Source organism: Rhinolophus hipposideros (genome assembly GCF_964194185.1).
Source record: "Rhinolophus hipposideros genome assembly, chromosome: 1".
NCBI classification, from domain to species: Eukaryota; Metazoa; Chordata; class Mammalia; order Chiroptera; family Rhinolophidae; genus Rhinolophus; species Rhinolophus hipposideros.
Genome location: NC_138047.1, coordinates 83,223,549 through 83,245,566, shown reverse-complemented (window position 1 = coordinate 83,245,566; position 22,018 = coordinate 83,223,549). Strand labels below are relative to the sequence as shown.

At 36.0% G+C, this 22,018-nt stretch overlaps 1 pseudogene across 1 annotated transcript in view; it reads right to left on the bottom strand.

The window, feature by feature from the left end:
• Positions 1 to 9,182, bottom strand: part of LOC308499451 (cholinephosphotransferase 1-like) — a 151,139-nt pseudogene extending 141,957 nt beyond the window's left edge. The window contains exon 1 of the transcript in view: positions 9,116 to 9,182. The product of the transcript in view is annotated as a cholinephosphotransferase 1-like (transcript). The remainder of the gene's footprint in view (positions 1 to 9,115) is intronic.
• Between the last annotated feature and the right edge of the window lie 12,836 nt (positions 9,183 to 22,018).

Here is a 22,018-nt window from a genome sequence, read left to right as displayed (position 1 = left end):
ATATGAGGAGAGGAAGATGACATCTTTATGCTGTATATAAACCAAGACTTCTACTTGTTGGAAGGCTAGATGGTGACAAGAGCTGGGAGGGATGATGATAGGCTCATATTATCTCGAATTATAGAATTCACACATGATATTGGTAAACAGATAAAAACGTTTGAAATATTCTTTAAAAATAAAATATCACTAGTAGAATTTCTAAAAATTAAAAGCATATTTATCAAAGCACTAAAGACTTAAAAAGGTAGAAAAACAAACAAGTCAAAAACAAACAAAAAAGCAAGAAATCATTAAAATGAAGCTTGAATGACATCAGAATACTATAGTATATAAGAAAAGCAGAATGTGAAAATATACAGTATAGGCTCAACTGCTAAAATCAAGAAGAAATAACTAAAATGTAGGTGGTGGTTATCTTTGGTAGTGGAATTCCAAAATTGCTTTTTTTTCTTTATAATTGTCTTGGTTTTATACATGGAGCATAAAATTATTTTTATAATAAAAGAATAAACTTTTCTTTAAAAAAGAGAAGAAATAAATATGACTGTCAATGTAGACTAATTCTACATTGTATGGCATAGAAAGTAAGAGGAGGAAATTTGAAAGTTTAAGGGTTTGAGGCAAGACTTTAGAAGTATATAAAAAGATACACAAATTTGTGGAGCAAGAAAGAGGTTAGCTTATATTTAAAGCTGTGTTCTTCTCAATTTAAAGACTACTTCCGGGAGCATAATTTAAGTGAAGAGAAGCATGATCGGCCCTAATAAAATAATGGAGTTTATGAAGTCTGTCTTCTACTTGCATCAATTCCTTTTGTTTTTTGTTCTTATGTTATATACTGTATACTTGGGCACTCAATGGCCAAAAGCACATGAGAGGCCTGAAGCCACAAAGAATAATACAGAACCCTAACTGCACTATAAGTAAAACTGATGTTAAAATATGAAATAAGGAGATCAATTTCAAGAAGTATTGGATGTTTCCAACTCTAACTTCTTCTGAAAATAACATATGTTGAATTATTAGAAAATAAAATGTCCCGTCTTTGCTTTGCTGGTGCCTTGACAACTGTTTAATAATAAAAACTACAATAGTTTCATGTTCTTTCCACAGCCAAAGTCTTTCTTATATGATTCATTTATCAGCACTAAGATTTAAGTAACCGATCAAATGTTTCAACCAGGCCATACTGGAAGTAATGTCAGTTAACAATGCTCAATGTCTTAAATTAGATTAATTTGCATCATCTGGTAGGAGGGGAATAATCTTGCAGAAACTAGAGCTTCCTCATCATGACTGTGTTTTGGCCTAAAGCTTATGAGTCACACCAAGCAAGTAGTTCTCCCTGCCCCCTTTCCCTTTCTTTGTTCTTATGAAGCCAGTGAAGTTTATGGATTCCTTCTGAAAAAAAAACAAAACAAAAAAAAACTATCAAAGTCATTCCAGAGATGGCTATACAGGGGTCAGTGTTTGGGAGCTGGCATAAAATAGCTATCGCTACTATTTGTTCCACAGGGCTCCTTCTGATTTTTATCTCAGGCTGAATGATTCAGAACTCTTTTGTCCTGCTCACACTGTTTGTTGTGCATGTTCTATCAACATTCATTCATGTGTTCTCCTAAGTATGGAACCATGTGCAATTTATTTAATCTTTGTAAAATATAAGAATTAAAATATATTTATTAATTTGTTCATTTAATCTTTCCACAAGATTTTATTTAGTGCTGAGTATGGATCAGGCATTTGCTAAGAGTTGAGGATATAAATATGAATAAAACAAATTTCTACCTTCCTGGAATTTATGGTCCAGAAGTGCAAGATTTCAAAAATGTTTATATCCCACCACTTATGACTATATTAGCTTTTCAATAAATTAGTTAAAGGGTGTGGAGGGAGAAGTTGGAAGGGTAGGGGAGATACCTAATAGAATTTGCCACAAATGTCACATTTTTTTTTGTCAGTCCTTAATATCTCTGAGAATTAGACAAGTAAATCCTGGCCAAAAGAGAGCTCTGTCTGCCTGCAGGGGTCAGTCTCTCCTTGAAAATCCTTTCTTGAATCACCTAAACCCACTTCTAAGGCTCTCACACTTGCAGGTAGGAACAAGCCTTCAAGAATTTTACTTGCATAGAGAAACCAGTTCTAAGTTTTCTTTCAAACGTGAACTGAATCGCAAGCAAGTCTTTTCCTTTGATTGAGGTAGAGGGGCTTGTGAGGGTGCATGTGATTTGTACTTTTACATTCACTTTCATACGTCTTTGAAACCTAGACAAAGATTTTTGCCTTAGGCCACTAAGGGAGTGAATATCACAAAAGGGATTAGCATGCTGTACTTCATAGCATCAAATCTTGTATTGGGGTATTAAATCATACTTTTAATTCAAATAATTTCACTATGTCCAATTCAAGTCAGAATCATGAAGGCACATGACTGAAGAGAGAAAAAAAAGATTGGCTTTGATTTGAAGTGGAATCAATCTAGTGGTATAACTTATTTGAAAGACAAACTCAAATTTGCACATTCAACATGCCACCATTCTAGCCCTACTACTAGGAGAAGCCTTCTTAGCCACAGGCTCATGTCACTTAAGAACCATCTGCTGATTGGGAAATCCCTCCTGCATTCTACCCTGTCCTGAAAACTCATTGAGCAATTAACAAAATGAAAGCATTCTCTTTCTGGAATTTTGACTTTAGAATTGGGAAATTTAATTTATCTAAACTAAACTATCTAAAACTAATTAAAATGAGTAGTCACTACGGCTTTGAAATGGATTATCTTTGAGAAAAATCACACTTTAGATTGTCAAAAGAAGGTTTATATCCTGGTTTTGAACAAGTATCTTCCTCCATTGCAAATGCTTTCTCTGTTCATCCAATTCATGCTCATTCAAATTAACGGAATTGAAACCTGAAGCCACACACGGAAGATGATTGATCCTTGAAGGTTAGTTTCATACATAGATGCTTTACATCATAGTATTTCTGAAAGGATTCTTATTCCTTAATTCCATTATCTTCTCATTTCCTTTGCTTCTTAAGCCTATTTCTTTTTGTGTAATATAAAACCAAGAAAGTGCTGTTTTAGATTATTTCAGTTAGTGAATAAATATAAAATATTTTTAGCTCACCAAATATTTATTTGTATTGAACATTTTCACCAAGACTCTCTGTAGTTAATTTCATGTTAGTGTTCAATCTAATAATAACACCTCTGTCATAATAGAGGAAGTATAGCTATAATTATGCCAACTTTCAAACAAATTCTTATATGCCTGAATCCTAAAATATTTTAAGGCAGCGTTTTTCAAGTTTAATTAGGAATTTAAATTTCACCCCATTTAGATACTTCTATGGACTTTATTTTCTTCCAATGATCAACTTGAATTAATTTGTTTAGTCTAATTATAATAAAATAGGTCTACTAACATTTATCATCTTTAGTTAGAGAGTTGATAACAGGAAGTGTTCATAATATGCCTGTTTCTATACCAGTACTCATTTTTTTTTTAAAATTCAGTCAATTAACTACTGTATGAAATAAAGTTTCAAAAAGTAATACAAATCGAAGGAATTTGATGTTTCAAATGTAAGTATCATTAATTAAGCTACTGCTTGGTCATTAAATGTAGTGGTAATCTAAACAAAACATTTGTTTCCATGAATTTGAACAGGAATAAATGATAAAAAATTAAATGAATTTCAAAACTGTAAGAAAATGATCAGAGACAGCACATTATATTATCTTATAAGAACAATAACCAGAAATCAGAATAGTGCTAATAACATTTTGGAAACATTTGCTATGATTCATCTATTTAGATGATGCCACAATGTGTATACAGTTTAAAAGAAAAATAAATGCATATCATATAGCTATATGCCTGACATAGAACATTGTGCTAAGAAATAAAGAACATACAGAGAGCATGGGTAATTACAGAATGCATAGCATTTTATATAATAAGTATTGAAGAAAAAAATGTGAGCTATATCAGGAAGATATTTAAAGCTCAATCTATTTTGAATGCGCAGAAATGGGCCTAAATTTTGTTTTTTGGCAGTGTGTTGCTCCCATAAATAACATTGATAGTTGACTTACCTAATTTATGGGTTAACCTGGGTCATTCTCATTAATTTACTCAAAGCTTTAAAGCTATTAGCAGTGCTTCCCTTTGATCACTTCTTAAGTTTGCCTCAGGATTCTTTTCAGAAAACTGTTGGTTTACCTCTCCCATTTTTTAATGATATAATCGTCAATCTTTCATTCACTTGCATTGTGTGTTCTTTAGGTGTTGATCTGTATCCCACTAAATCACTTCAATTTTTCTTAGTGGGTCAAGATTAAGAGTTTTTAACTTGAACACACACTTAGATACTTTTTAAATGTAATTTCTCTTGCCTTCTATGCCAAGGGCAAGACAGAGAAAATGACAGCCTTAAAAATTAATATTTTTTAACTTTGGAAATCACTGTTAGGAGAAATGGGAAAAGAATTATAACTGCTTGGGGCAGAACCCATAAGAAGCCAAACACCTTTATCAGATCCATTTAAGAGAGAGAGAGAGAGGAGAGAGAGAGAGAGAGGAAGACAGACAGAAAGAAAGACAGAGAGAAAGGAAGAAAGGAAGAGAAAGAAAGAGAGAGAGAGAGAGAGAGAGAGAGAGAGAGAGAGAGAGAGAGAGAGAGAGAGAAAGAGAGAAAGAAAGAAAAAAAGAAAGAAAGAAAGAAAGAAAGAAAGAAAGAAAGAAAGAAAGAAAGAAAGAAAGAAAGAAAGAAAGAAAGCAAGAAAGAAAAAGAAAAAGAAAACGAACGAAAAGAAAAGGAAGCAATCCCACAGATCCCATAGATCATGCTATCAGATGGAGAAAGACTGGCTAATTTTAAAGTGTTCCTGACTCAGAGGAGGGCACAGTGAGTGATTTCACTGGTCAACAAAACATGTGCTCCAGTGCTGAAAAAATTATATTTATTTCACACACACTGAGCCTGATGATATTTATTCTATGCTATTTTTCAACCCCTAAAGAATAAGTTCAACACAAAATTGTTAATCAAGATATAATCTTTCAACAGTCTTTGCAATCATAATCATGAATCAAAATAGGCAAAACAGTAAGATAATGGTAAGAGATAGTCATGAATTTTTGGGTCAAAAGACATCTGTGTTCAGATACCAATTCTGCCACTTAACCTCTTTTTGTCTGTTCATCTGTAAGAAGGGGTGGCAATACCTATTCTGCATGTTGAGCTGATTTTTATTTTTAGAAATATATATATATATATATATATATATATATATATATATATATATATATATATATATATACTGTGCCTTGCACAATTCCTAGTACTCAAGGAATATTTATTCATTCCCATAACCCCTATACCATGATCGACAACTACAACTTTGGGCTGAAAAGAAAGTTTAAAAAAGCAAATGAAAATTTCTTTCAATATTTCTAATCATGATAGGCCACTTGCACCCTGAAGGATACATTTGAATCACAGATAACAAGAGGTCATTCTATACCTAGTTATCTTGTATAGATTTACTCTTGTCATGGTTAACGACTATGGATTCACCTAGACTAAGTTTACTGAATGGAGGTGTGACAGGGAAGCCCACACTGAGAATGCAGGTAGACTTTCAAAAAGTACTGCATAAATCGTTTTCTTATTGGAAGATTGTGTGAGTAGATCATACTCCAGTGGTCGTTCTCCAAAAGAGTACTTATTCACCTACTTTTCTCTCTTCAAATGGATTGGCAACTTTTTTTTCCTAGCTACTAAATTCCCTCTTGGAGTGAAAATAGAATGTTCTAAAAGATTCAGTACTGGAGCCTTAGGGAATTTCAGATTTTATTGAGGCTCGTAATCAAATGATTGATATGTTGAAGTGTTCCAAGTTATTGGAATTGTCCCTATCAAGGGAGACTGCCCCTTAATTGTGGACTAAAGAATATCTTGGAGACTTCTACTGTCTTAAATTGAAACACAGGGATAGTTCAGAACCTGTGACAGGGCAGACCTCAGAGTTAAAGATACTCCACGAAGAGTCCTCATCTATAATTGTGAGTGTCTTGACCAAAACACAATACTTCAATTTCTGGTATATAGTTTAAGGTGGTAGAAAGGGTTACCAAATGTGGTAGGGCTCTCAGACCTTAAGTAGAATTAGCATGACATGATGCTTAAGCTAAGCAAAATATTACTAATGTGGTTTGATCAGAGCAGAGTTTAGTGGAACCAATATTTCTAAATTTTGAGCTGCATATTCTGCTTCTATCAGTTTGTTTTATAACTGCTATAAAAATATATATAATATATTTATATGTATATATAATATATAATATATATATTACATTTAAATATATAAATATTATATTTATATATATTATATATTATATGTACATTGCATATATATTATATATAATATATTATATATATTATATATATTGTATATATACACAAACTCTCTGTGGAAGCACTGAAATAAACTAAAATTCTAGGTTTAAAGAATTATCTTGAACCTTTCTGGGCTAATGACACAGACCAATGTCATTCTGTCAATCAAAAGCACATGTGACTTAGACCTAAAGAATAGGGGAAACCAGAGGTAAATTGAGTTCTACTAACACTAAAGCCAGCTATATCCCAGTTTAGCTTCTGAGTATACCATGGTGATCAGATCTTCACTTTCTGTGCCTAACAAACTCTCATTGGTAGAAAATAACATCATTTGAAGTCTATGCAGTTCTTTTATACAAAATGTGTGGCAAAATAAAAAAAGAAATAAGCATGCAAAGAGGGAAGAAAATGTGACAAATAATCAATATTAGAACCTGTTTTACATGACCTAAATATTGAGGTTAGAAGAAATGGGGGTGGGGGTGGAAAACACACATGAAACACACATGAAAACACGGAAACTTTCAATAGAGAATCACAGTATATGAACACAAAAATAATAAACTGTGCATCCTAGAAGTAAAAATTACAAGATCTAGAATTAAAAATCAGTGTTTTAATTTGATTAAAACTCAGGATTTAAAAGCAGGTCAGACAGAGCAGAAAACAAGATTGATCAGTGAGAGTGTGAAGGACTAGAACGAGTATGTGATTTTACCTTACTTAAAAGCTCACAAGCTAGCATGTTGCAGTTTCATGGATGCTAGTGGAAGACACAAGATCCTTGAGTCAGAAGCAAATAACTTTATTACTCACAGCCCAGAGGCAGCATGAACTTCATTTTTGTGCCAGTTCCCTATGCTCGCCAAGTCCCTAGAATCATGCAGAGAGGCCTATGTGGATACCTACATATACTGCAAAATGCCACATTGTGTTTCAGGAGGCAAATATTGATTTGAAAAGATTCACCACTTTTATTGCAAGCAAAAATAACCTTGATCTTTGTCCATGGGGAGATTATACCTCAGTCTTCAGTGTTGCTAATTACAAGCACAAAAGAAAATGAAGCACCAGAAAAAGAAAATAAATAGTGTGGGTAAACATCACTGAATAAAACCTCTACAGAACAATAAATGTAATATTTTATGAATTTTAAAACACATATAGAACTAAAATGCATGACAACAAAAATGAAAAAGGAATGGAAGAAGAAAACACTTTAATGTTTCTAAGACACAAATATTTCCATTTGGTCAGGAAATGAGAAAATAATTGTTACTATGCTGTTAAGTGTGCATGGTATAATTTCTAGGGTAAACACTAAATGATTATATTATTGACAAATTATAAGAAGCCACTAAAAATTTGAATGGTTTGTTGCATAGCACAGTAAGCATTAACATACAGATATACTGGGGAAAATGTGAAGTGGGTTGTTCATTAGGAAAATATTATAGGATAAAATAAATGGAGCAATTATTGCTGAATTATCATTAACATGGAAGTGAAATAATCAATGATACAGGACAATAAATTTTAAGAAAATTACAGGACTGACATAAATAGCATCTTGTCAATAGAAAATTATACATAATTCTATGTGAAAAACATGGTTTATAAAAATATTGAGAATTATACAGAAGTGAAAGAATGAGTGGGTTGCAGGAAAATAACTTTTAAGAAGAATAAAGGACTAATTTGTTTGTTTTCTTTTGAAGCTCCAAGAAGGTGGAATATGTAAATGCTAAGCCTGCTCCCTCCCAGGATCACATTAAAATTACAGCTAAATTATCAAACAATCAACTCAAGAATCATCTGGAGACTAGTTGAACAGAACCCCTACAACTCAGGGTATAAAGAAGAGTCCACGTCGAGACCAGTAGAAAAGGTGCTGATGCGAAACAGCTTACCCGAAACCCACAGGTAGTGGTTAAACACTGGGAAGGACACTTCAGTGGCAGAGGACCCCCCTGAAGAGAGAAGGGCCCCAGCCCCACACTGGGCTCCCCAGCCCAGGGGTCCTGTATCAGGAAGAGGAGTCCCCACAACATCTGGCAGTGAATATCAGCGAGAACTCTGTCCGTCAGTCTCGGTGAGATAGAATGCAGCTGGATTTCCAGACAACCCTTTAAAAGACCTATGCACAAAGTCACTGGCTTGCAAACACTCACTTGGGCTCCAATGGAGGGGAAGCAACTTGAGAGGCATCAGAGACATATGGGGAAAGAATGAATTGTGTGGCTTTCAAGGTGAGGCCTGGAGGGACAGCTGCCATTGTCTCTGTGTGGAGCCCACCTCACCTGAAAGCCTAGGGTGCCATCTTTCCTGTGTTGACTCCTCCCCCAAAGGACCAAATCTGAGACCACATTGGTCTGGTAAAATCTGCACGTGCACACCACCTTGGTGACACCCTGTGTCCCCACCCTGCCCAGCTAGTGTTTCATCGCCAGAGGAATTCTTGGTTCCTAGGCAGCCAGCTCTGCACCACCAGCTGCAAAAGCCTTTTACAGCAGCTGACAGCCTGCAGCAATCAGGGAAACTTCAGTGATGCACAGACAGCCACAACTGGCTCTTTATTCTCTTAGGCAACTCTCAGGTATATGCAGCCCCAAGGTGAGAGGTGGCTGGCGGCAGTGTTTTCAGGACATTTTGCAGAATTATCAGAGGCTCCACACTAGTACAGGAACTGAATCTGCATTACCTTTGTAAAAACCACTGCCCACACCCCGTGACTCTCCAGGATCCCACCACGCCCAGTAGAGCTTCATCGCCACAGGCACTCTCAACACCAGGTCAACAACAAGCCTGACCTACACCTAAAGAGGCTCTTTCAGCAGCTGAGCCTTGCAGGCAGCCAGCATATGGCAACAGGCCTAGGGGGCTCTGGGCCATTTGCTAAGCTGCCCCAGGCCCAGTACTGATGGCAGAGGCCTTGGTTCACAGTGAGGCCACCCCAAAAACCTCCAGGTCTAACACAGGCAGCAATCAATGACATAGAGTTTTGTAGCTCCTACCAGGTAGCCCCCAACAGGTCATAGGCAAAGATTAAATTGGCTTACACAGGAGCCCCTCCCAAGACACATCAGAAATAACAAACCCTGATGCCGGCTTCAGACAACAACAGAGCACTACCTGGTTAGACCCACAAAGAACGCAGCCAAAGGGTGCTCTCAACAGGCAAAAGAGCCCACTGGGGGCAAATCCACATCTGAGGGTTCAGTCCCCACACAAGCAGCTCATACACTGTGGGTGTAACCAATCCTCACAGCCAGTCAGCCTGAGAGTCAGTCTCACCCACTGACATACCAAAAGCAATTAAGGATCAACTATTAGGTTGGTGCAAAAGTAATTGCGGTGTTTGTAATTATTTTTAACTTTTTAAACCGCAATTACTTTTGCACCAACCCAATACAACAGTATAATACCCACAACACACACAGGTAATCAGGGAGACTGTACTGCTGGACCACCCAGGACACATACTACATAAGGCCACCTGGCAAAGACTGGGTGACATAGGAGATCTACCTAATACATACAAGCAAACACAAAGAAGCAGCCAAAATGAGGAAATAAATATGTCCCAAATGAAAGAACAGGAGAAAACATCAGAAAAAGATTTCAACGGAATGGAAGCAACTAACCTACCAGAGACAGTTTAAAATACTGGTTATAAATGCTAAAGGGAGATCCAAGATGTTAGAGTAGATATTTGCTATGCTTGCTTCATCCCATGGACACATCAACATTACAACTAAATTATAGAACAATCAGCCGAGAGAACCATCTAAAGTCTAGCTGAGCAAAAGTTTTATAACCAAGGATATAAAGAAGATGCCATGTCAAGACTGGTAGGAGGGGTGGAAACACGAAACAGCTGGGCCTACACCCATTTGTGGTGGTTGATAGTCGAGTTATCTCAGCCACAGAGGTTCCCCACGAAGAAGGGAGGGACCTCACCGAGGGACCCCACCCCACATCAGGCTCCCCAGCCCAGTGTACTGGTGCCAGGAAGAGGAGCCCCCACAACATTTGTGAAAAATAGTGGGGATTCTGACCATCTGAGTGGGATGGAAGGCCACAGTAAACCCAGACATTCTCATAAAGAACTCACGCAGGCACTCACCTGGGTTCTGGCAGAAGGACGGTATCTCTGGGGGCTTCGGAGACATATGTGGAGAGACTGCGATGTGTAACCTCGGGGTTAGTACTGGAAAGACAGACCCCATTTTCCCTGTGTGGGGCTCTTCTCTCATGCAGCCGGAAGGCAGGCGCCATCTTTCATGTGGTGAGCCCGCCCCCACAGGCCAAATCTGAATCTGATTGGCCTGGTGAGCTGCTGCTCTACTCTACTGACTCACTGAGACCTTGCCTCACCCAATTTCCCTACCTCCAGAGGCTTCATCAGTGGCTGAACCTTACAGGAGCCAGCAGGTGACAGAAGGCCTTGGAGTATCCTGGCTCTTTACAGAGCTATCCCACACCTGCTACTAGTGGCAGCAGAATTTGGTTCACAGCACGGACTCTCCTACCTTCCTCTAGGTACAGCACAGGCAGTGACCAACCAAGGATCACTTTGTAGCTCCTACCATGTAGAACCCGGCCAATCACAGGCAGTAGTTGACCTGGGCCTTTACTGGAGGCCTTCCCAGGAGGCCCAAGAACCAAAATACTTGGAGGTTGGTTTCAGACCACAGCAAGGCACCACACAGTTAGCTCCACAAGCAGCACACAAAGGAAGGTCTAAACAGGCACTAGAGCCCACTGGGAGGAATTCCACTTTGTGGGGTAAACCCCCCACAGCAGTGCATAAGCTGCTGTGGCAAAACCAACAGCCAGTCAGCCTGAGGGTCAATACCACCCACTGACATGCCAATAGCAATCAAGGCTCAATTATAACAGGAGGGCACACACAACTCACCGGGACACTCCTGAAGCACCCAGCTCAGGTGACTGGGGAGACTGTGCCACTGGGCCCCACGGGAAACCTACTACATAAGGTCCTATCAAAATACCAACGGCATTTTTCACAGAATTAGAACAAATAGTCTTAAAATTTATATAAAACCATGAAAAACCCCGAATAGCCCCAGAAATCCTGAGAAAGAACCAAACTGGAGGTATCACACTACCTGATATCAAACGATACCACTAGGCTACAGCAATCAAAACAGTATTGGCATAAAACAGACACATAGATCAATGGAACAGAATAAGAGCCCAAAAGTAAACCCATGTTCATATGGTCATTTACTCTATGACAAAGGAAGCAAGAATGTACATTGAGATAAAGACAGTTTATTTAATAAATGATCCTGGGAAAACTAGATAGACACATGCAAAAATAAAAAAAAACAAAAAGAAGGAAGGAAGGAAGGAAGAAAGAAAGAAAGAAAGAAAGAAAGAAAGAAAGAAAGAAAGAAAGAAAGAAAGAAAGAAAAAGAAAGAAAGAAAAAAAAAAGAAAGAAAGAAAAGAAAGAAAACTGGACCACATTCTTATGCCATATACAAGAATAAATTCAAAATGAATTAAAGACTTAAATATGAGAACCAAAACCATAAACTCCTAGAAGAAAATATAGGAAATAAATGCTTAGATATTACCCTTAGTAATATTTTTACTGATATATCTCTTCAAGCAAGAGAAACAGAAGAAAAAAAATGGGACTACATCAAACTAAAAAGATTTTTCAAAGCAAAGGAAACCAACAAAACAAAAAGACATCCTGATAAATGGGAAAATATATTTTCCAATAATATATCTGATAAGGGTTAATATACAAAATTTATGAAACATCCATACAACTCAACACCAAAAAAACCCAAATAATCCAATTAAAATAGGCAGAGGACCTGAATAGACATTCTCCAAAGAGGACATACAGACGTCCAAAAGATGCTCAATATCACTAATCATCAGAAAAATGTAAATAAATATCACAATGGGACATCACCTCATACCTGTCAGAATGGCCATCACAATAAATCAACAAACAAGTGTTGGTGAGGAGGTAGAGAAAAGGGAGCCTTTGTGCACCATTGGTAGGATTACAAATTGGTGTAATCACTATGGAAAACAGTACGGAGGTTCCTCAAAAAATTAAAAATAGAACTATCTTATGACCCAGTAATTCCTCTCCTGGGTATTTATCCAAAGAAATCCAAAACATTAATTCGAAAAGATATATGCACCTCTATGTTTACTGCAGTGCTACTTACAATAGCCAAGGTATGGAAATAATCAAAATGCCCATCAATAGACAATTGGATGAAAAAATTGTGATACGTTTATACAGTAGAGTATTACTCTGCCATAAAAAAGAATGAAATTTTATTATTTGCAACAACATGGATGGACCTAGAGGGTATTATGAAATAAGTCTGACTGAGAAAGACACATTACATCTGATCTTACATATATGTGGAATCTAAAGAACAGAATAACCAAATAAACAAAACAGAAATAGACTCATAGATACAGAGAACAAACTGATGGTTACTAGATGGGAGGGGGTGTGGGGGTTGGATGAGAAAGGTGAGGGATTAAGAAGCACAAATTAGTTACAAAATAGACACATGGATATACAGTAGGGGAATATAGTCAATAATATTGTAAAAACTACGTATAGTGTCAGATGGGTACTAGACTTATTGGGGGGATCACTTCATAAATTATATAAATGTCTAACCACTATGCTGTACACCTGAAACTAATATAAAATAATACTGAATATCAACTATAATTAAAAATTAGTCCTGGGATATAAAGTACAGCATAGGGAATATAGTCAATAATATTATAATAACTATGTACAGTGTTAGATGGATAATAGAATTATTAGAGTTATCACTTTATGAGGTATATAAATGTCTAATCACTATATTTTTTTGCACACCTGAAGTCAATAATAAAAAAATAAAATTAGAGGTCTGACTTGAATGACATCTTGTCAATTATAACTAGGAAATTACATCTAGGAAATTATAACTAATTGTAGTTAAAAAGAAACTGACAATAAGCTCTTCATTTTTATCATCATTGTCAAAGAAGAATAAAGTACAGTTAAGCAATCTATGGAACTCAGGATAAAAAGTAGATGTGCTGTAAGGAAGTAAATTTGTCTTGGTTTTACAGTCATGGACGCAAAAGATGAGGGCACCTCAAAAATCATTTAAGTCCTGAGGTTAACCTTATGAGGTGGTTACCTGGTCTCTGCTTAACATCTCCAGTGACAGAAAGCTAATCGTACTTGAGAGATCTCATGCTATCTACCAACAATTCTGATACTTTTAAAATGCTTTCTTATTGTACCTCCCTGAAAATTTCTCCCTCTGATTCTACTTATAGTGCCCACACCTATCCATAAGAAATAGACTGTCTTTCCACATGATTCAGAATATAACCTTCCATCCTCCATCATCCTGTCCTCTTTCCTACCAATTAATTCACTGTGCATTATGCCTCTGCCAGAACTTATCAAATTATACTATAATGCTTTATGTACATTATATTTGTACATAGGTTTACATTTGTTGAGGGCCAGGATAGGTTGTTTGCTGTCCTTAGTAGTTGACACAAACATTGTACACAATAGATGAAAGGTTTGATCTGTATAGAAGGTATATTTGGAAGCATTTTAATAGCCAGCTAATGGACAAGTGTATCAGTTGAAGTCCAATCAAGACAGAGAAACCATGCCGTAATTAGAACAAGAATGTTTAATATTAATAATCATTAGCTATAACAGGTGATTGGAAGTGTAATCATAGGAATTGATATGTAATAATAATATTTTTTTCAAAAATTGAGAGACTATAGAAGCAGCAGCTATAGAGAGCAGCCATTACCTTAAGGCTGAGAGAGAGTACCCAAGGAAGAGCCCCAGATTCCTCTTTAGGGCTTCAGTCCAAACGATGCTAGAGAGAGCACATCATGTCCATGGATGACAGAGAAGTCATTGTGGTGCCATGCCACAGAGTCTGCAGGAAAGCCATTTTCTGGAATGCCAGAGAAAGGTATTCATAGGGTGATATATCACCTGAGGCACTCTGCTACAAAATCATCCAAGAAGGTAAAGGCGGTCAAATATATGGTGATGGAAAGAGAACTGACTCTGGGTGGTGAGCACACAATGCAGTATATAGGTGATGTAGTATAGAACTGTACACTTCAAATCTGTGTCGTTTTGTTGACTATTGTCGCCCCAATACATTTTATTAAAAAAATAAAAAGGTCATCCAAGGTGAGATGAGAATGCTGAGGGCAGCAACTGACTTGCGCACACTGCTGGCTAACAAGCAGAGCAGGAGCCAAACCCTGGCAAAGCAGGGATGCTGTAGGAACCTGGTGCTAAAGAATCCAAGCATGCTGCAGGAGCCTGCAGAGAGAGCAAACTGGAACTGGAAAGCAAAACCTTTAGTTCCTTCTGTGACTGTCCAGAACCCTGTATTCACAACGCTTTAATGCCAGATGACAAAAGAAAAAGTATTATAAGGTCCCAGATTCATTTTCACAGAGCAGTCACAGTGGGTGAATTTGGGACTCAGAGGCAATGAATCAATTGATAATCCACACGGCAAGCAGACGTCTCACAGTCATTGGCACTCCACCTGCCAATCCATAGGTCATCGTGCTGGTATTGGGAAACATAACCAAACAACAAATTAGTTCTTTGCACTGTTAAGTAATTGGTCATTTACATCACGTAGCAAGCTATAACATTTTCATTACACACATAATTGAGAGTGTTTGTTACTTCCAAGTGCTTCATATTTCTTCCCATTGCATCATAGTCCTTAGAGATTATTCCTATGTCCCATCCTGTAGGCAACCCAAGCAATTAGTGGTCACTGAGACTAGTAAACCCTGTCAGTATTTGTACCACAACACATACAGAATATTTTCAAAAGCATGCATAATCCCATATAGATCAACATACAGCTGTTCCGATGCTGCTTAGCAGATGTGTCTGCCACCTCAATGCATGTCTTCAACTCAGGGGCAGCGACAGGTACTCCCTGACTTGCTCTTGCTAAAATGTCCTCCATGCTTGTTTGTATTTCTCCTCAGGTCTGGTTTTATCTTCGGTGAGATAATCCACATATTAATCACAAATTGGTTCAGAGATGCAGAATTTTTTCTTTGTCTCTCTTCTCAGTATCTTGTTCCTCCCAGAAACATAAATTTGGCATTTGTTTTAATTCCCTTCCATTTCATGATTTCTTTTAAAATTTTGTCTATTCTAGGTAGAAAACTATAGCATACCCAATACGAAACATAAGAATACTTGCCTCTTCTTCTAAATTGCTTGTTTAGAAATGACACATTATGTTTAATGTGAAATGCTTCAGTATAGAAAGTTTTACATGTATTTTCATGTACACATTAACACAAATTCTAAAAATGAAACGTAGTCTTCAAAAGAAGTTATTTACCAGTGGAAAGGTGATTTTTGGCCCGGGGCCTCCTTCATTGACCTTCAGGGTATTTAGGTAGGTTTCTTAAGGAGACACTGCCCTGTAGATTTAGAAAATTAGTGCAAAAAGTGATTAATCTTCATAGATGTTCATTTTGAATGCATTTTAAAAATACTTTAAATAATCCCAATCTGTCACTTTATATTGTAAAAGCTGCCTGATTATCTTGATAATTGGCAAAATGAAACACTAAAACTTGACTGCTGATGAAAGATGAATGACCAATTAAGGATTGGATGTGGTAGAGAAAAGATCTATTTTGAATTGACAGTTCATGAATATCAGATAGAATTATGTTCGGAACATGGGCTTAATTGTCAAATGTTTTGCACCTTTAAGTTAAGACCTGGAAAATCCATTTAAATATCTTGGTTTTGCTATTCACTAAAATTTCAAGATATATATTTGGGGAAGTACAATAATTTTTAAAATATTTTTTATGCAATAAAGGTGAAAGTTCATGATTTTCATGATAGAATTTTTACTAGTTTGTTGCATCTTTAATATTTTTTGAGTACTATTAAATAAAATTTTCAATTCTCCCAGCACCATTGATTGAAGAAGCTGTCTTTTCTCCATTGTATGTTTTTAGTTTCTTTGTCAAAAATTATCTGTCCATATTTATGTGGTTTTATTTCTGCGTTCTCAATTCTATTCCATTGGTCTATGTGGTTTTTTTTCTGCCAATACCATGCTGTTTTGATTATTGTTGCCCTGTAATGCTCAACATCATTAATCATCAGCGAAAGGCAAATAAAAACCACAATGAGATATCACCTCACCCCAGTCAGAATGGCTATCATCAACAAGACAAATAGTAACAAGTGTTGGAGAGGCTGTGGAGAAAAAGGAACCCTCATACACTGTTGGTGGGAATGCAGACTGGTGCAGCCACTATGGAAGGCAGTGTGGAGATTCCTCAAAAAATTACGAATAGAATTACCATATAACGCAGCAATCCCTCTCCTGGGTATCTACCCCCAAAATCTGAAAACATTTATACATAAAGACACGTGTGCTCCAATGTTCATTGCAGCTTTGTTTACAGTGGCCAAGACATGGAAACAACCAAAATGTCCTTCGATAGATGAATGGATAAAGAAGTTGTGGTATATATACACAATGGAATAGTATTCGGCGGTAAGAAAAGATGATATAGGAACATTTGTGACAACATGGATGGATCTTGAGAGTATAAGGCTAAGCGAAATAAGTCAGACAGAAAAAGCAGAGAACCATATGATTTCACTGATATGTGGTATATAAACCAAAAAGAACAAAAGAACAAGACAAACAAATGAGAAACAAAAACTCGTAGACGCAGACAATAGTTTAGTGGTTACCAGAGGGTAAGAGGGGTGGGGGATGGGAGATGAGGGTAAGGGGGATCAAATGTATGGTGATGGAAGGAGAACTGACTCTGGGTGGTGAACACACAATGGGATTTATAGATGACATAATACAGAATTGTACACCTGTAATCTATGTGATTTTACTAACAATTGTCACCCCAATAAATTAAAAAAAAATTTAATTCTTGTGCATTATTTTTTGTTCCCAATTCTTGGCATTCATTGGCAAAGACACAATTTTTTGTTTTTGTTTTTTGGTCGACATTTAGAGTCCTATTGTTCTGAAAACAGCTGCTGAAAGACTGTTTAAAAATCTTCTTCAACTAGTAAAGATTACGTTAAAAAAAATAGCTGTGTCATTCAAGTCTTTCCACTTATAATTTATATTCTTGAGCCTCAACCAGTGCCCAAACTCAGTCAGTCCCAGAGGATAATATTTAGTTTGACTCAGAGTAGCCTAACATACTTATTGTCAGGTATATGTTTTGCTAATCAAATTTGCACTTCTAATCTAGAGGACTCAAGGGATAAATTTCTTACCTGCTATTTTACTTAGCGTACAACCCCATGGGCCAGAACAATTTCCATTATCAGAATTTTGTTCATGATTAAGCTACAGCAGGAATAGTAAAGAGCAGAAAAGGAAATGTTCTTTTGCTAATGAATTATAATAAAAGAGTTATATTTAAGAGGTCTCCTTTAGGAAATCATCATACTATGCTACATATGACTTATGTCACATATTATAAAAATCATTTACCCTATAGTTTTAGTTTAACTATCTCAAATGTAATTGTTTTCTATTTTTTGGCATTGTTGAACAGAATGCATGTCTTCCTAATCTCTGCATTTCTCCAATCAATCATATGGTTTTATATCTTGCTTGGAAAAAACTTATTAAAACATGTATGATCTATTCATTTATTTTAACTAATCTTGTTTTGAGTTTTAATGTTTAAATCTATATGGTAATGATCTCAAATTATTTTATAAACAACATCACGAGCACAAAGTGCATTTCTATTGAATTCTTGAACAAGTCAAAAATAATGTCCATGTAAATTTGTTCCTCACGCCAATAATAAAGTTAAATGCTTATAAGAATCTGCCTTCCCAAAAACTTACACAAGTAATGACTGATTTCCCCTGTATATTTCCTTATTCAATGTCTTTACACATACGTAAATTTTAACGTATATAAATGCATTCATAACTACACAATTTCTATTTCTATTCCAATTATTTCCAATTATTGGAATAATTAATCAATTATTATTTCTATTTCCAATTATATTCCAATTATTTTATCCAATTTATTTATAATGTATTTTATTATATTTTATTTTTATCCTAATTTCTATCTCTTGTAATAGTTTTTTACAGAGTTTTTCTTCTAATTTTCTAATTTTGACATTTCTTAATTTTTTTCCCCTTCCTCTGCTGCATTTTAAGTTTATGCACTTCTGGGTTCCTCAGCAATTTCTAGTGCTTCTGCTTACTTCTAGGTGTCCATGTTGGCTGTTAAATTGCATTATATTGCTTCAGAACAGATAATTTTTCTTTAATGATACTAAATAAGATTCACTCAGACAACTTTGTTTATTTTTTTCAGCTGTTCTTTCATAATAATTTTAACAAAAGCTGTGAAAGGATTCCAGTCCAAGGAGGAGGCAGCTGACCCAAGTAGAGAACAACAGTGTAACAAAAGTAATTTTGTATGATCTCTCAGGTGGGTGCTGTCGCTGAGATCTTTCATTTCAGGCAGGATGATGATGATAAAGCATGAGCACTGAGGCTCTGAACTTCCTTTGGACAATGCTTCATGACATATGGAAAATGTTTCCTGACTTATGAAAACTAATATCAGGACAGAATTTACCAAAGGGCTTGGGTCACTGGGGTGAAAGAAGCATTAACACAATCCTTAAATACAGTATTTAAGTCATAAATATCCTACTCATGAAAGAAATATAATTATTTCAGTTTTAAGAATCTGTAGGAATAATCATGATTGAATCATATACCTAATAATTAATGTGTAATTTTTAAATGAATAATTCTACTTTTGTTGAAAAACAAGTACCTGCATTTAAAATAACAATAAATTTAATACTCTGCCTTGATATTTGTGTGTGTGCACAGTAAATGAAAAGTTTTAATTGGATCATTCCATTAGGTAAAATTGTAGTATGTTTTCAAATGACATCTGTGGGGACAAAACCCCAAAAAGCAGTTTCCAGGCTCTCGGCCTCAGATAGAAAGGTGCTGGCTCAGGTAGTAAATGGCCATCAACTGTGATTGGATGGCCATCAGCTGTGGCTAGTTGGCTGTCAGCTGTAACCAGTGAGCCATTGCCCACTAATATAACTACTGTGGCTACTGTAGCAGAAAAAATGGGGGCTAGCAAGAAGATGGTGGCTGGCAAGCGCGGGCTGCTGTTAGGACAGCGGGTTACAGATTATGTAGATCCTGCTTCCTGTGTCTCCAGCCCAGCCTCCAGCAAGAATATATTGGTTTGACTCCCCTATCTATGGCTCCATGGGTGTTCCTTTTTGGGCTAGCCATGTCCTGTGTTCTTATGTGGGGAGCGGGAGCTGAGACCCCACCTGAGACCCCGCCAGACGCCCCGCATGACAAATGGAGCAGCGAGCAGGGTCTCCCGCATGACAACATCAAATGAAAAAAAATGTAATGGCTATTTGAATTGATATGTTATACATTCATGTCACTAAAATCTGGCTAATTAGCAAAATGTCAAGTAGTAAATCACTTAAATTTCTAGGGACTATATGTCAGAAATTCAAGGTAGCTGTCACTAGATAGTTATAGTGCTTTATTTAGTCACAAAGCAGTCATTGGTTAGACAAAAGCTGTTCCTCCAGCTGTGCAATTTGATGTATTGGGAAACAAAATTAAATTCTAAATTTATTTTCCAAGTTTGCAGATATAAACCTTATCACTGACTTAATAAACCATCGTCATTCTCTATAACAAAATCTCATGCAGACTTCTCCAAAAATTAGTGAGAATTAAATACAAAGTGCCTTCGGAATGACAACCTCAGATGCTGGGTTATCTACAAGATAGCCTTACTGAGGATAACCTCTAGGAAGTAACAGTGTGGCTAAAGCTATAAACTCTTTTCAAATGCTGTCTCGATCTGTGGACAATGTTCCCCAGGTGGTAGTGGTGCCAATAAAATTTTCAGTGGAGGGTCATCTAAGTCACCTGTGAGACCACAGGAGGAACACTACCTAAGAAAGAATATTTTACCCCAAAATGTCCATAAACTTTACAATTTTTCTCAAGTGAAAAGTACAAGTCCACCCCTGACTTGGACTGTCTAATTCTGGGCATTTAAAATCTAACTCCAGGATTTTACTGCCATACTCTAAGCTTTCAGTTGGTGATCATGAAAACAAATGGATCAACATTTCATCATATCAATTTTATATTTCTCCTTGTTTAAGACTTACTTTTTCCATTTATTCTGCACACACACACACACACACACACACTTCACCTTCTGTTATTCTTCCTTATACTATCATAAAGCTTTCAACATTGAACCTTACTACCTTCTCTCCTGTATTTAGATAATTTTTAAATGTTCCATTGACATTTGAGATCTGTTTTTAGATGAAAGATGGAGAGATAGATATAGAGAGAAGATAGATAGATAGACGATATATGATAGATAGATAGATAGATAGATGACAGATAGATGATAGATAGATATAATAGATGGATAAATAGAGAGAAGATACCATCTTGTAACTTCTTGATGTTTCTCCCCACACTGCTAGTAACTAAGCAAAATTAGTCTACCTAGGTCAATAGATTTTTTAGCATGGGGTACCACTTTCTCTGATAGTATGTGATATAAGTAAAAGGGCATAAGATATACAGTAATAAAACTTGGAGTTTGATTTCAAAACTCCCTTGCTCTGTGACCTTTATGATGTATTTTCTATATGTGAGTGAGGATAGTACCATCTATTCTACATGTCTACTAGTGCCATTAAAGAGAACAAATTAGAGCAGCACTTTTTTCACTTTAAAAAGGGAAGGACCAGGCATTTATGTACATATGCAGATATGTATGTATGTTTTTATTCCAGTACCTCTTAGACCATTTTTTTCTAAAAATATAATTTATAAAAGTTAACTTCCAGAAAACAAAAAGAAAATAGAAAACTTACAAAAGACAAGTCACATTTTAATCATTAGATTTTACTGGCATAAAATCACTCTGTTGAACTGCCATAAAAGTTCATAAGCATTTACTCAATTTTTGCACTTATTTCATTGGAAACTAAAAGCAAAAAGTTCTAATTATCATTTTCTATTTTAGCAATTAAATATATAATCCATATAGTACTTTTCTTAAGCAAGTCTGTGGTTGCCTTTTATTACTAAAAAGAGCTTGTTTACTCCACAAACATTTTCAAACATATAAATATACACAACATAAAACAGTTTCAATTATAAAGACTACTATATTATAAGCTATTAACTTTATCTCTCATGCCAATTTGAGCTCTTATATTTAGCTATTATGCCAGTTCCACACATGTAAAAGATTGAAAAAGAAACTAGCAAAGACAAATATGATAAAATGACACTCGTAAACAATTCAATGTGTCTAATGTGATAAAGGAAATATCTTTGGGTAAATTATTTTCATCATCTTCCCCCAAATGTCAACTTTGTAGCTACCTTATTTATTCTACTTCTCTATGTAATACTCCATTACACCTGGCTGCTTTCAACTA